The sequence below is a fragment of the Manacus candei genome, unplaced genomic scaffold (assembly GCF_025592945.1).
Source record: "Manacus candei isolate 608988 ecotype Guabito, Panama unplaced genomic scaffold, ASM2559294v1 h1tg000189l, whole genome shotgun sequence".
Lineage (NCBI taxonomy): Eukaryota > Metazoa > Chordata > Aves > Passeriformes > Pipridae > Manacus > Manacus candei.
In genome coordinates, this window is record NW_026138237.1 from 1,159,067 (window position 1) to 1,171,575 (window position 12,509).

The 12,509-nt window shown below is 50.9% G+C and overlaps 1 long non-coding RNA gene across 1 annotated transcript; it reads right to left on the reverse strand.

The window, feature by feature from the left end:
• Positions 1-7,317: 7,317 nt before the first annotated feature.
• LOC127464065 (uncharacterized) lies at positions 7,318-8,893 on the reverse strand. The gene is made up of 3 exons (XR_007901133.1): positions 8,837-8,893; positions 8,298-8,473; positions 7,318-7,664 (listed from the first exon to the last, which is right to left on the reverse strand). It is a non-coding gene; the product is annotated as an uncharacterized LOC127464065 (long non-coding RNA).
• Between the last annotated feature and the right edge of the window lie 3,616 nt (positions 8,894-12,509).

Below are 12,509 nucleotides of genomic sequence, written 5' to 3' on the forward strand. Positions count from 1 at the left end.
GATGGCTGTGGGGTGGGAAGGTGGGGGTGCAGCCAGGGATGCCCGGGGCTGTCCTGCAGAGCAGGGTCCCTGTGCTCCTGGATTCTTTGTGCCAGGGCACGGACTTTGCTGCCTGCTGGGGTCAGGTCTCATCCTGCCTGGGTAGTTGCCCACCCCTCGGCAGGGAGAAGCTGTCGGTGGGTGGTGAGAACCCCAGCAGGAGCCAGGCAGGTTCTTCCTGCCGTTGGATGAGGTGTGTGTGGTCAGGGCTGTGGGAGGTCAGGGTTGCTCCCAGATCCAGATCACACCAGCACATTTCCAAGAGCACTGTCAAATAGGAAGGACAAAGCACAATTATTAGGAAGGAATGGAGCTTTTCTGAGTCAGTGTTTTCAGTTTCCTACTCCTGAGGAATCTGGGGGTTGAGAAATGGAAAAGGAGCTCCCATGTTGGACAAGTCACTGAGACTCCTGAGCTGTAACTTGGAATGCACAAGTGCTTCTGTAAGCAACTTCCTAAAGTGCTTTCAGCCTCTGCTCTGCTTTTGACAGAAGCGGCATCACTTCTGCTGGACCCATCTGTTTTTTCTTTATCTGCCCTTTTCCACCTGCAAAAAGAAAAGTTGCCCAGTCAGTGCGCTGCAAACAGGCAGGTTTCTCTCAGGTCACAGTGAGTGCACAGACATTCGGATGGAGTGGTGACAGGGAAGTCATGAATGGATTTCTGATGTTGAGTCTACTGTTTTGAAATCAGAAAATGTGGTGTTGAAGTCATCGTTAGCCTTTGAGAGGGAAACAGGAGAAAAATCGGATAAATTTGTTGCTAAAAATGAGCTGCTTCAAACTGAGGTTGACCACCTTCAAAGTCTTGTTAAAATTTGGATGATTATGAAACAGTCAACTCACGGATTACCCCCATCAATACTAGACAATGCCCGCAGTATAAAGGCATAAAGCCCTCCCAGCCCCTCCAGGAACCCTCAAATCCCATCCCGGTCCCACAGGACACTCCCAACTTCCCCTTAAACCCTCCGAGGCCCCCAGACTGCCTCCCAGACCCACAAAAACCCACAAGATGCCCCCAAACCCCTCCCAGTTACCTCCAGCCCTCCCAGGGCCTTTCAAACCCTCTCCTAGTTGCCCCCTTCCCCTTGAGTATGCCCCCAAACTCTCTCCCAGTTCCTTCCCACATCCCCGACGATTCCCCAAGACCCCTCACAGCTGCCCCAATCTCCCCAACCTCCCTCCCAAACCCCCAAACTCCCCCAAACACCTTCCCACTTACCCCCACGACCTCCAAGCCCTTCTCAGCCTCCCCATTCCTTCCCAAAGCCCCTCCCAGTTGCCGGCCCGTCCCCCAGGCTCGGGTGAGGAGGTGCCCCAGGCTGACGGGCCCGCCCAGGCAGGGGCGGTTCCAGCAGCATGTCAGGAGCCACCCCGTGCCCCGAAAGCTCCCGCCCACCCTGGAGCCACCTCAGCTGCCCCTGCAGGGGAGAAATCCAGGCCGGAGCAGAGCAGGGGGCACGGCCGGGCTGGGACCTCGATGGACGGGGGCACTGGGAGAGCAGGGGAGAGACCGGGATGGGTTGAGGGGGCACTGGGGGAGAGGGGAGACACTGGGATGGGCTGAGGGGGCACTGGGAGGGAGAGGGGAAAGTTTTTTGCCCCTTTCCTGGGCACTTGAACACCCTCTGCACCCCCGTTCCCGGCCGTGCCGGCTGTCCTTCCCCCCCAAGCCATGAACAGGTTTTGGGGCTCCCTCGTGGGTCGCAGCCAATAGAACGGCTCTGCTGGAATGACGTCATTGCCAAATTCTGCTGGGCCCCTGTCCTTGTGCCGGTGAGTCACCCAATCGAACGTCGAAACTTCCGCGGGGGCTGCTGGGAGCGGGGCGGTGATGGCGGGGGAGGGGAGGATCGGGATTGAACCCGATTGGTCCCGATCGATCCCGGCCCCAGGGTCTCCCCCCGCCGCGCTGTTTTTCACGTGCGGCCCCAACGAGGCCATGGTGGTGTGGGGTGAGTTCAGGGGGTCCGGGGGCTCCTGGTGACCCCTCCGAATCTCCCCCAAGACTCTCGGGAACTGCCCAGATCCCCCCAAGAATGCTGGGGACCCTCCGCCTTTCCCCCTCGTCCCCCAAATCTCCTGTGCATCCCCTTAACCCTTGAAAATCTCCTGGGACCACCTCAGACCCCCAGACTCCCTCCTGGGGACCCCCAAACACTCTTCAGGACTCCGGGGCCCCTCCCGACCCTTGGGCAGGGCCCGGTGCTGCTGCTGGGGCAGGGGGTGAGGCCTTGCCGCCTGCCAGCTGCCTGGGCCCCTGTCCTTGCTGCGCCACATCCCCGAGGCTCCATCCCCGCTCCCCCAGCGCCAGCTCCCTCCTTCCCAGCCCCAACCAAGCCCTTCTCTGTGTCCTCCTGCAGGCCATGGCTTTCACAACATTCCTTTTGGTGCTTGTGCAAAGCATCATCCAGTCCCTGCAGGCGGTCGGGGAGGGGCTGCACAAGACTCAGTGAGCTTGGAGGTCTTTTCCAAGCTGAAGGACTCTTGGATTCTGTGATTGTGTGCTGGATTCAGCTGGGTCCGTGTTAGCAGCATTAGTTTGCTCCCAAAGTTTCCTCGCTGTCAGCTCTTGTGGCCTAAGGCTTGAGCTCCTTTAACTCCTTGTGCTGAGCTACTGATGGGAAAGGAGAGGCCTCTGCCAGCAGATTCCTGGTGTTCCCTGTAGAACAGTGAGGGAGAAGGTGTAGTCAAGTGGGAAGAGGAGTACTGTTTGTGTGTGGCCTCCTATGTGGCCTTGGCGCCTTTAAGGGGCTTGAAGGAGAAAAGAGTTTTGTTAAAGTGAGAAGTGAAATAGTGTGTTGTCTGTTCTCTCTGCAGGGAGAAGCTGTCGGTGGGGGAGGGGTCACCGAGTGGGGGAGAGTCCGTAAAGTGGGGGAGGGGCCACCGAGTGGGAGAGGGGTCACAGAATGGGGGAGGGGTCACAGAGTGGGGGAGGAGCCACAGAGTGGGGGAGGGGCCATAAAGTGGGGGAAGGGTCTGAGAGTGGGGGAGGGGCCATAAAGTGGATGAGGGGCCATAGAGTGGGGGAGGAGTCAGAGAGTGGGGGAGGGGCCATGAAGTGGGAGAGGGGTCACAGAGTGGGGTAGGGGCTACAGAATGGGGTAGGGGCCACAGAATGGGGAAGGGGCCATAAAGTGTGGGAGGGGCTATGGGGTGGGGGAGGGGTCACAGCCTGGACTCGGGGGGTCAGGGCAGTGACCTCGGGGAGGGGGAGGGGTCAGGGCATGGGGTAGGGGTCTCACCTGATCCCGGGGCTATCGGGACCATGGCGGGGCCGAACCTGGTGGGGACACCCAAGTTTTTCCCAAATTTCCCCTCATTTTTCCCAGTTTTTCATCCATTTCTCCCAAATTTCCCACTCTTTCCCCAATTTTCCCCCCATTTCCCCCATTTTTCCCAAATTTCCCCATTTTTCTCAATTTTTCCCCATTTCTTTTCCAAATTCCTTCCATTGTTCCCAAATTTCCCCCATTTTTTCCCATTTTCCCCAAATTTCTCCCCATTTTTCCCAACTTTCCCCAATTTTTCATCCAATTTTACCCAAATTCCCCCATTTTTTTCTCAATTCACCCCATTTTCCCCAAATTTCCCCATTTTCCCCAGTTTCCGCCATTTTTCCCCAATTTTTTCCTAAATTTCCCCTAATTTTTCCCAATTATCCCCCATTTTTCCTGATTTTTCACCCGTTTTCCCCAAATTTCTTACTTTTTTCCCAGTTTTCCCTCCATTTCCCCTCAAAATCCCCCGTCTCCCCAAATTTCTGACTTTTTCCCCAAAATTTCCCCCGTTTTTCCACATTTTCCCGGATTTTCCCCCAGTTTTCCTAAATTTCCCCCCATTTTTCCCCATTTTTATCAATTTTCCCCAAATTTCCCACTTTTTTCTCAAATTTTCCCCCATTTTTCCCAATTTTTCATTCGTGTTCAACAAATTTCCCACTTTTTTCCCCAATTTTTCCCCATTTTCCCCCAAATTCCTGGTTTTTTCCCCCCATTTTTTCCCACTGGGGAAATTTGGGAAATTTGGAAAACTGGGGACCCAAAAATCCAAGAAAATGTGGGGAAATGGGGGAAAAATGTGGGGGAAATCTGGAGAAAAATCTGTGAAAATGTGGGCAAAATGGGGGGAAAATCAGGAAAATGGTGAAAAATGTGGGAAAATGTGGGAAAATGAGGAAATTGTGGAAAATTCTGGGAAAAATGTGAGAAAAATCCGGGGAAATGGGGAAAAATGGGGGAAAATGTGGGAAATTCTGGGGAAAATGGGGAAAAATATGGGAAAATATGGAAAAATGAGGAAAAAAAGGGGGAAAATGGGGAAAAATGTGTGAAAATCTGGGAAAATATGGGAAAAATGGGGGGAAAATCTGGGAAAATGGGGGGAAATGGAGAAAAAATCTGGGAAAATGGGGAAAAAATTGGGAAAAAACTGGGAAAATGGGGAAAAATTGGGAAAAACCCTGGGAAATTCTGGGGAAAATGGGAGAAAATCTGGGAAAAATGTGGAAAAAATGGGGGGGAAAGGGGAAAAAATGGGAAAAATCTGGGAAAATAGGGAAAAAATGGGGGGAAAATGGGGAATATTCTGGGAAAATCTGGAAATATGGGGAAAAAAATGTGAGAAAAATGGGGAAAAATCTGGGAAAAATGGGGGAAAATGAGGAAAAATCTGGGAAAATGTGGAAAAAATGTGGGAAAAATCATGGAAACTGGGGGGAAATTGGGAAAAAATCCAGGGAAATGTGGGAAAAAAAGGGGGGAAATCTGGGAAAATGGGGAAAATAATTGGGAAAAAATCTGGGAAAAAATGGGCAAAATGAGGAAAAATCTGGGGAAATAGGGAGAAAATCTGGGAAAATGTGGGAAAAAATTTGGGAAAATGTGGGAAAATGGGGAAAAATCATGGAAAATGGGGGCAAAATGGGGAAAAATCTGGGGAAAATGGGGAAAAATCTGGGAAAATGTGAAAAAATTGGGAAAAACTGTGGGAAAATGGGGGAAATGAGGAGAAATCTGTAAAAATGGGGGAAAATGAGGAAAAATGTGTGAAAATGGGAAAAGATTTGAAAAAAATCCGGAAAAATGGGGAAAATCGGGAAAAATCATGAAAAATGGGGGGGAATGTGGGAAAATGTGGGAAAATCTGGAAGAAAATCTGGAGAAAAATCTGAGAAAATGTGGGAAAAATGGGAAAAAATGTGGGAAAAATCTGGGAAAATGTGGGAAATTCTGGGAAAAGTGGAGGAAAAATCTGGGAAAAATCCGGGAAAATGGGGAAAAAATAGGGAAAAATCTGGGAAAATCTGGGAGAAATCTGGGAAAATGGGACAAACTGGGGGGGAAATGCTGGAAATTCTGGGGAAAATGGGGGAAAATGGAGAAAAATGGGAAAAAATCTCAGAAAATGGGGAAAAATGGGGAAAGATTTAAAAAAATGGGAAAAAATCTTGGGAAAATCTGGGAAAAATGAGGAAAAATCTGGGAAGATGTGGAAAAAATGGGAGAAAATCCAGGAAATGGGGAAAAATGGGGAAAGATCAAAAAAATTTTGGAAAAATGGGGAAAATATGGGAAATTCTGGGAAAAATCCAGGAAAATGGGGGAAGAAATCTGGGCAAATCTGGGAAAATGTGAGAAAAAATGGGGGAAAATGTGGAAAAAATGGGAAAAAAAATCTGGGAAAATCTGGAGAAAAATGTGTGAAAATCTGGGAAAATGTGGGAAAAATGTGGAAAAAATGGGGAAAAATCTGGGAAAATGAGGGAAAATGGGAAATATCTGGAAAATGGGGGGCAAATGGGGAAAAATTCAGGAAAATGTGGAAAAATGGGGGAAAAATCTGGGAAAAATGGGGAAAATGGGGGGAAATGTGGAAAAATGGGGAAAAATGTGGAAAAACTGGGTTAAACTGGGAGGAACTGGGAGAAACTGGGCCAGAGGGAAAGGGATGTTGCCATGGAAATGTGAGCCCGCCCCTTCCCCACCCGGCCCAGGGCCCACGGGGGGGGGGAACTGGGTTAAACTGGGACATACTGGGAGCACTGGGGGAGACACTGGGAGTTACTGGGAGCTACTGGAAGCTACTGGGGGGGTCACTGGGGTTACTGGGATGGACACTGGAGTTACTGGGAGCTACTGGGGGGGTCACTGGGGTTACTGGGATGGACACTGGGGTGTCTGGGGTGGTCTCTGGGGGGGGTCTCTGGGGTTACTGGGAGTTACTGGGAGCTACTGGGGGGCTTACTGGGAGTTACTGGGAGCTACTGGGGTGGACACTGGGGTTACTGGGAGTTACTGGGATGGACACTAGGATTACTGGGAGTTACTAGGAGCTACTGGGATAGACACTGGGGTTACTGGGAGCTACTAGAAGCTACTGGGGGGGTCACTGGGGTTACTGGGGGGGTCGTTGGAGATACCGGAGGCATTACTGGGGTTACTGTGAGCTACTGGGAGCCACTGGGAGCGGCCCACCCCCCTCCCTCCCCAAGGTCACCCCAAGGACACGGAGGGGGGGCAGGGGGGGAAGCCCTGCCCCCTCCCAGTCCCTCCCAGTCCCTCCCAGTTCCCTCCCAGTCCCTCCCAGTACCTGAACTGGTCACACTGGGAGCGGCTCCAGGTCCCCCCTCCAGTTTGGGCCCCCGGGGCTATTTTTGGGACCCGGTGACGTCACTGGGGGGGAGGGGCCTCGAGGGGGCGGCCCCTCCCCTCTCCCTTCCCAGTACAGACCAGTAAGGGACCAGTAACGGCCCCAGTGGGGGGGGGAGGGGAAGGAGGGAACACTGAGGGTGGGGATGGAGCAGGATGGTCCTTGAGCGTGGGGGAAGGGCAGGAGGTTCCCTGAGGGTGGGGGAAGGGCAGGACCGTCCCTGAGGGTGGGGGAGGGATAGGCGGGTCCCTGAGGGTGGGGGAGGGGCAGGAGGGACCCCGAGGTGGGGGGAGGAGCAGGAGGGTCCTGAGGGTTGGGGAGGGGCAGGGAGGGACCCCGAAAGTGAAGGAGGGGCCCTGAGGGTCCCTGAGGGTGGGGGAAGGGTAGGAAGTTCCCCGAGGGTGGGGGAGGGGCAGGAGAGTCTCTGAGGTTGGGGGAGGGATCCTGAGGGCCCCTGAAGGTGGGGGAGGGGCAGGGAGGGCTCCTGAGAGTGGGGGAGGGGTAGCAGGTTCACTGGGGGGAGGGGAAGGAAGGGACCCTGAGGGTGGGGGAGGGACAGGAGGGACTTTGAGGGTTGGGGAGGTGCAGGAAGGGGGGGGAGGGGCTTTGGGGGGGCCCTTAAAGGTGGGGGGAGGGGCTGAAAGTGGGTCCATCATTGGGAGGGGACACGCCCACCCAAAACCCAGTAAGTCCCAGTTGAGCTCCCAGTTCAGGGAGGGGGAGAGGATGCAAAAGACATGCCCACTTGCAGAGGCTATGGCCACCTTGGGATGGGACACGCCCACCAGGGAGAGACCACGCCCACCTAAAGAAGGGACACGCCCACCCCCAAACCACTAAGTCCCAGCTGAGTTCTGCCTTAACTGGTCCTTACTGGTCCCACCACCCCATTCCGCGTTCCAGTGACCCGTACTGGTCCATACTGGCTTATACTGGTCTATCCTGGTTTATACTGGTCTGTACTGGTCTGACCTTGATGGAGATGCTGAAGTGCCCCAACCCCCTTAACTGGTCCTTCCTGGTCCCACCACCCCATTCCGTGTTCCAGTGACCCGTACTGGTTTATATTGGTCTATACTGGTCCATACTGGTTTCTACTAATCTATACTGGTCTATACTGGTCTGTACTGATTTGACGTTGACGGAGATGCTGAAGTGCCCCCAACCCCCTTAACTGGTCCTTACTGGTCCCACCGCCCCATTCCCCGTTCCGGTCACCTGTACTGGTCCATACTGGTTTATACAGGTTTATACTGGCCCATACTGGTCTATACGGGTCTATACTGCTTTATACTGACCTGACCTTGATGGAGATGCTGAAGTGCCCCCAACCCCCTTAACTGGTTCTTACTGGTCCCACCACCCCATTCCCCGTTCCAGGGACCCGTACTGGTTTATACTGGTTTATACTGCTCTACCCTGGTTTATACTGGTCTGTACTGGTCTGACGTTGATGGAGATGCTGAAGTGCCCCCAACCCCCTTAACTGGTCCTTACTGGTCCCACTGCCCCATTCCCCATTCCAATGACCCGTACCGGTCTGTACTGGTTTATACTGGTCTATACCGGTCTATACCAGTCCATACTGGTCTATACTGGTCTGACCTTGACGGAGATGATGAAACACCCCCAACCCCCTTAACTGGTCCTTACTGATCCCACCACCCCATTCCCTGTTTCAGTGACCCGTACTGGTTTATATCGGTTTATACTGCTCTACCCTGGTTTATACTGGTCTATACTGGTCCATACTGGTTTGTACCGGTCTGTACTGGTCTGACCTTGATGGAGATGCTGAAGTGCCCCCAACTCCCTTAACTGGTCCTTACTGGTCCCACCACCCTGCTCAGTGTTCTAGTGACCTGTACTGGTCCATACTGGTCCATACTGGTCCGTACTGGTTTTTTACTGGTCTATTCTGGTCTATACTGGTCTATACTGGTCTACACTGGTCTATACTGGTCTATAATGGTCTGACCTTGATGGAGATGCTGAAGTGCCCCCAAGCGCCTTAACTGGTCCTTATCGGTCCCACTGCCCCATTCCCCATTCCAGTGACCCATATTGGTCTATACTGGTCCATACTGGTTTATACTGGTCTATACCGATCTATACTGGTCTATGCTGCTCTGTACTGGTCTGACCTTGATGGAGATGCTGAAGTGCCCCCAACCCCCTTAACTGGTCCTTACTGGTCCCACCACCCTGCTCCCCATTCCATTGACCCATACTGGGTTGTGGTGGCAAGAACCCCAGCAGGAGCCAGGTGGGGTCTTCCTGCCATTGGATGAGTGCTCTGGGAGGTCAGGGCTGCTCACAGATCCAGATCACACCAGCACATTTCCAAGAGCACTGTCAAATGGGAAGGACAAAGCACAATTATTAGGAAGGAATGGAGCTTTTCTCAGTCAGTGTTTCCAGTTTCCTGCTCCTGAGGAATCTGGGGGTTGAGAAATGGAAAAGAAACTCTCATGTTGGATAAGTCACTGAGACTCCTGAGCTGTAACTTGGAATGCACAAGTGCTTCTGTAAGCAACTTCCTAAAGTGCTTTCGGCCTCTGCTCTGCTTTTGACAGAAGCAGCATCACTTCTGCTGGACCCATCTGTTTTTTCTTTATCTGCCCTTTTCCACCTGCCTGAGGTTTCTCTCAGGTCAAAGTGAGAGCACAGACATTTGGATGGAGTGCTGACAGGGAAGTCATGAATGGATTTCTGATGTTGAATCTACTGTTTTGAAATCAGAAAATGTGGTGCTGAAGTCATCGTTAGCCTTTGAGAGGGAAACAGGAGAAAAATCGGATAAACTTGTTGCTAAAAATGAGCTGCTTCAAACTGAGGTTGACCACCTTCAAAGTCTTGTTGCGCCAGAGTGCAGAGAGAAAACTGTTGCTAAAAAAACAGGCTCCTGGTTTGGTCAGGCAACTTCATAAACCAGTGTCTTACCCTGGCATTGAGACTTGGGAAACCACAGAGAACCCTGATTCTAAGTCTCAGGAGAGAAAGAAACAAGGAGAATTTGAAGTTCAACTGATGTTTCTAGAGTCTCCCAGCTTTCCTCACATTAATGAAAATAGACTGAGTGATCCCTGTGATAATGAACAAAGGGAAGATTATTCTTTACCTCCCTCAATTTCCTTTGTGCCTGATACTGAATCCACTAAAAAACCTTGGACTCAAAAAGAGAACCCGACCCAGAAAACAACTCAATTCATTCTGATTCAAGTGGTTTAAGAGCAGAAGCATTATGGCGATAAACCTGGACAAATTAAAAGCCAACCAGTGAAATCCTATCAATATATCACATACCTTGGGATTCCACTTTGTTCTCATCAACAGTTAATACAATTTCCAATGGATATGGGGACAAAATGTTCGCAGCAAAATGCCAAAGATGGGATTAAAACCCAGACAAAAAAGAATTAAAATCACTGGAGAAAAAGAAGAAACCAGTCTTCAACCAAGAGCTTCACCCTGTTACTGTTTTGTTGATATTACCTTTTTGCTTTTTATTCTAATAATCATATTGTATGTTAAAATTTGGATGATTATGAAACAGTCAGCTCACTGATTACCCCCATCAATACTAGACGATGCCCACAGTATACACCCGTCCCAGCCCCTCCAGGAGCCCTCAAATCCCATCCTGGTCCCACAGGACACTCCCAACTTCCCCTCAAACACTCCGAGGCCCCCAGATTGACTTCCAGATCCAGAAAACTCTAGCTGCCTGCCCATGGAGTGCCCAGTGTGGCCCACCAACTGCACCACAAAGCCAAAGCTTCCAGGCTTTCTTTCCTGGGAATTAGGGCTGTTGTTTCCTATTTTCAGCCATGCCTCCCAACTGATAGCCCAACTCCCAAACTGCTAGCATGCCTGTTGATACAGAATTGTTAAAATAAACCTTGCCAGTATATGTTTTCAGACACCGATTATTTAGTGTCGTTTCACTTTAATCCACCCCAAGGGAATTATTAATAAAAACCTGAGTCACCCCCTCTCCCCTTTTCCTGGGGCGGGTTGTAACACCAATCAGCACTGACTCCGCCCAGTAGGCATAGCAAAGGAAGTTTCCTTTTGGTTTAGGGTTTAGTGTTAGGGTTAGGGTTAGGGTTTAGGGTTAGGGTTAGGGTTAGGGTTAGGTTTTGAGTTAGGGTTAGGGTTAGAAAGGGTTAGGGTTAGGAAATTTAGGGTTAGAGTTAGCAAAAGTTAGGGTTAGGGTTAGGTTTAGGGTTAGCAAAAGACAGGGTTACTGTTAGGGTTAGGGTTAGGGTTAGGGTTAGGGTTAGGGTTAGGGTTATGGCTATGGGTAAGGGTTAGGGTTAGGAAGAATTTGTCTCAGTGCGCGATCTAACAATCGTGGTTTTAGCCCATTCTGGACACGCAGCGGTGCCCAATAAACCCCTCTCAGGCTATAAGCCCGATTCATTGCCCACCGCTGTCAGAATCTTTTGCTTTTTCTTTTGGGGCTCTGTTTTTGCTGTTGCTGTTCAATTGCGTGTCTGGCAGAATACCCACCGCCGTCCGGTATGTACTCTGCTTCTATAGAGCACTGTCCCCTAACCCCAACATTAAAAGAGAGACTGGAAGCAATGCGCAAACCCTGTTCCCTAACCCTAACCCTAACCAAGAGACTGCAAGCTATGCGCAAACCTTTTTCCCTAACCCTAACCTTAAAAGTGAGAAAGTAAGCTATGCGCAAACCCTTTTCCCTAACCCTAACCCTAAAAACGAGACTGCAAGTTGTGCGCAAACCCTCTTCCCTAACCCTAACCTTAAAAAAGAGACTGCAAGCTATGCGCAAACCTTGTTACCTAACCCTAATCCTAAAAAAGCAAATGCAAGCCATGTGCAAACCCTGTTCCCTAACCTTAACCTTAAAAAAGAGACTGCAAGCTATGCACAAAACCAGTTCCCTAACCCTAACTTTAAAAAAGAGACTGCAAGCTACTAGGGTTAGGATTAGGGTTAGGGTAAGGGTTAGGGTTGGGGTTAGGGTTTAGGGTTAGGGTTAGGGTTAGGGTTAGGGTTAGGGTAAGGGTTAGGGATTAGGTTTGGGGTTAGGGTAAGGGTTAGTCAGAATCTGTCTCAATGCGCGATCTAACCATCGTGGGATTACCCCATTCCAGGAACGCAGTGGTGCCCAGTAAACCCCTCTCGGGCTATAAGCCCAATTCAGTGCCCACCGCTGTCAGAATCTTTTGCTTTTTCTCTTGGGTCTCTGCTTTTGCTGTTGCTGTTCTGTTGCGTGTCTGGCAGAATACCCACCGCCATCCGGTATGTACTCTGCTTCTATAGAGCACTGGCCCCGCCCACTGGCTGGAGTCAAGAGGTGGAGTCCGTGTTGATTGTTCTGCGTCACTGGCTCCGCCTCCTGGGCGGAGTCAGTGCTGATTGGTGTTACAACCCGCCCCAGGAAAAGGGGAGAGGGGGTGACTCAGGTTTTTATTAATAATTCCCTTGGGGTGGATTAAAGTGAAACGACACTAAATAATCGGTGTCTGAAAACATATACTGGCAAGGTTTATTTTAACAGTTCTGTATCAACAGGCATGCTAGCAGTTTGGGTGCTGTCATACCACAATGTGACACAGAGATAACCTTTGGGGGGGGAAAGAAAATGCATAGGGGAGAGAAAGGCAGGAGAAGAGCAAGGGAGAGTAAGAGAAAGAAAAGCTGAGAGTGGACAGATGCTGGACACGGGGTCCAGCGATGCTTCCATGTCTGTCAGTTGAAGTGGTGGCCTTGATCTGCCGGGGATGAAGGAGGGAAGTCCCCATACTCCAAGAAGTTATGAGTTATAGCCATGATTAGTGTCAT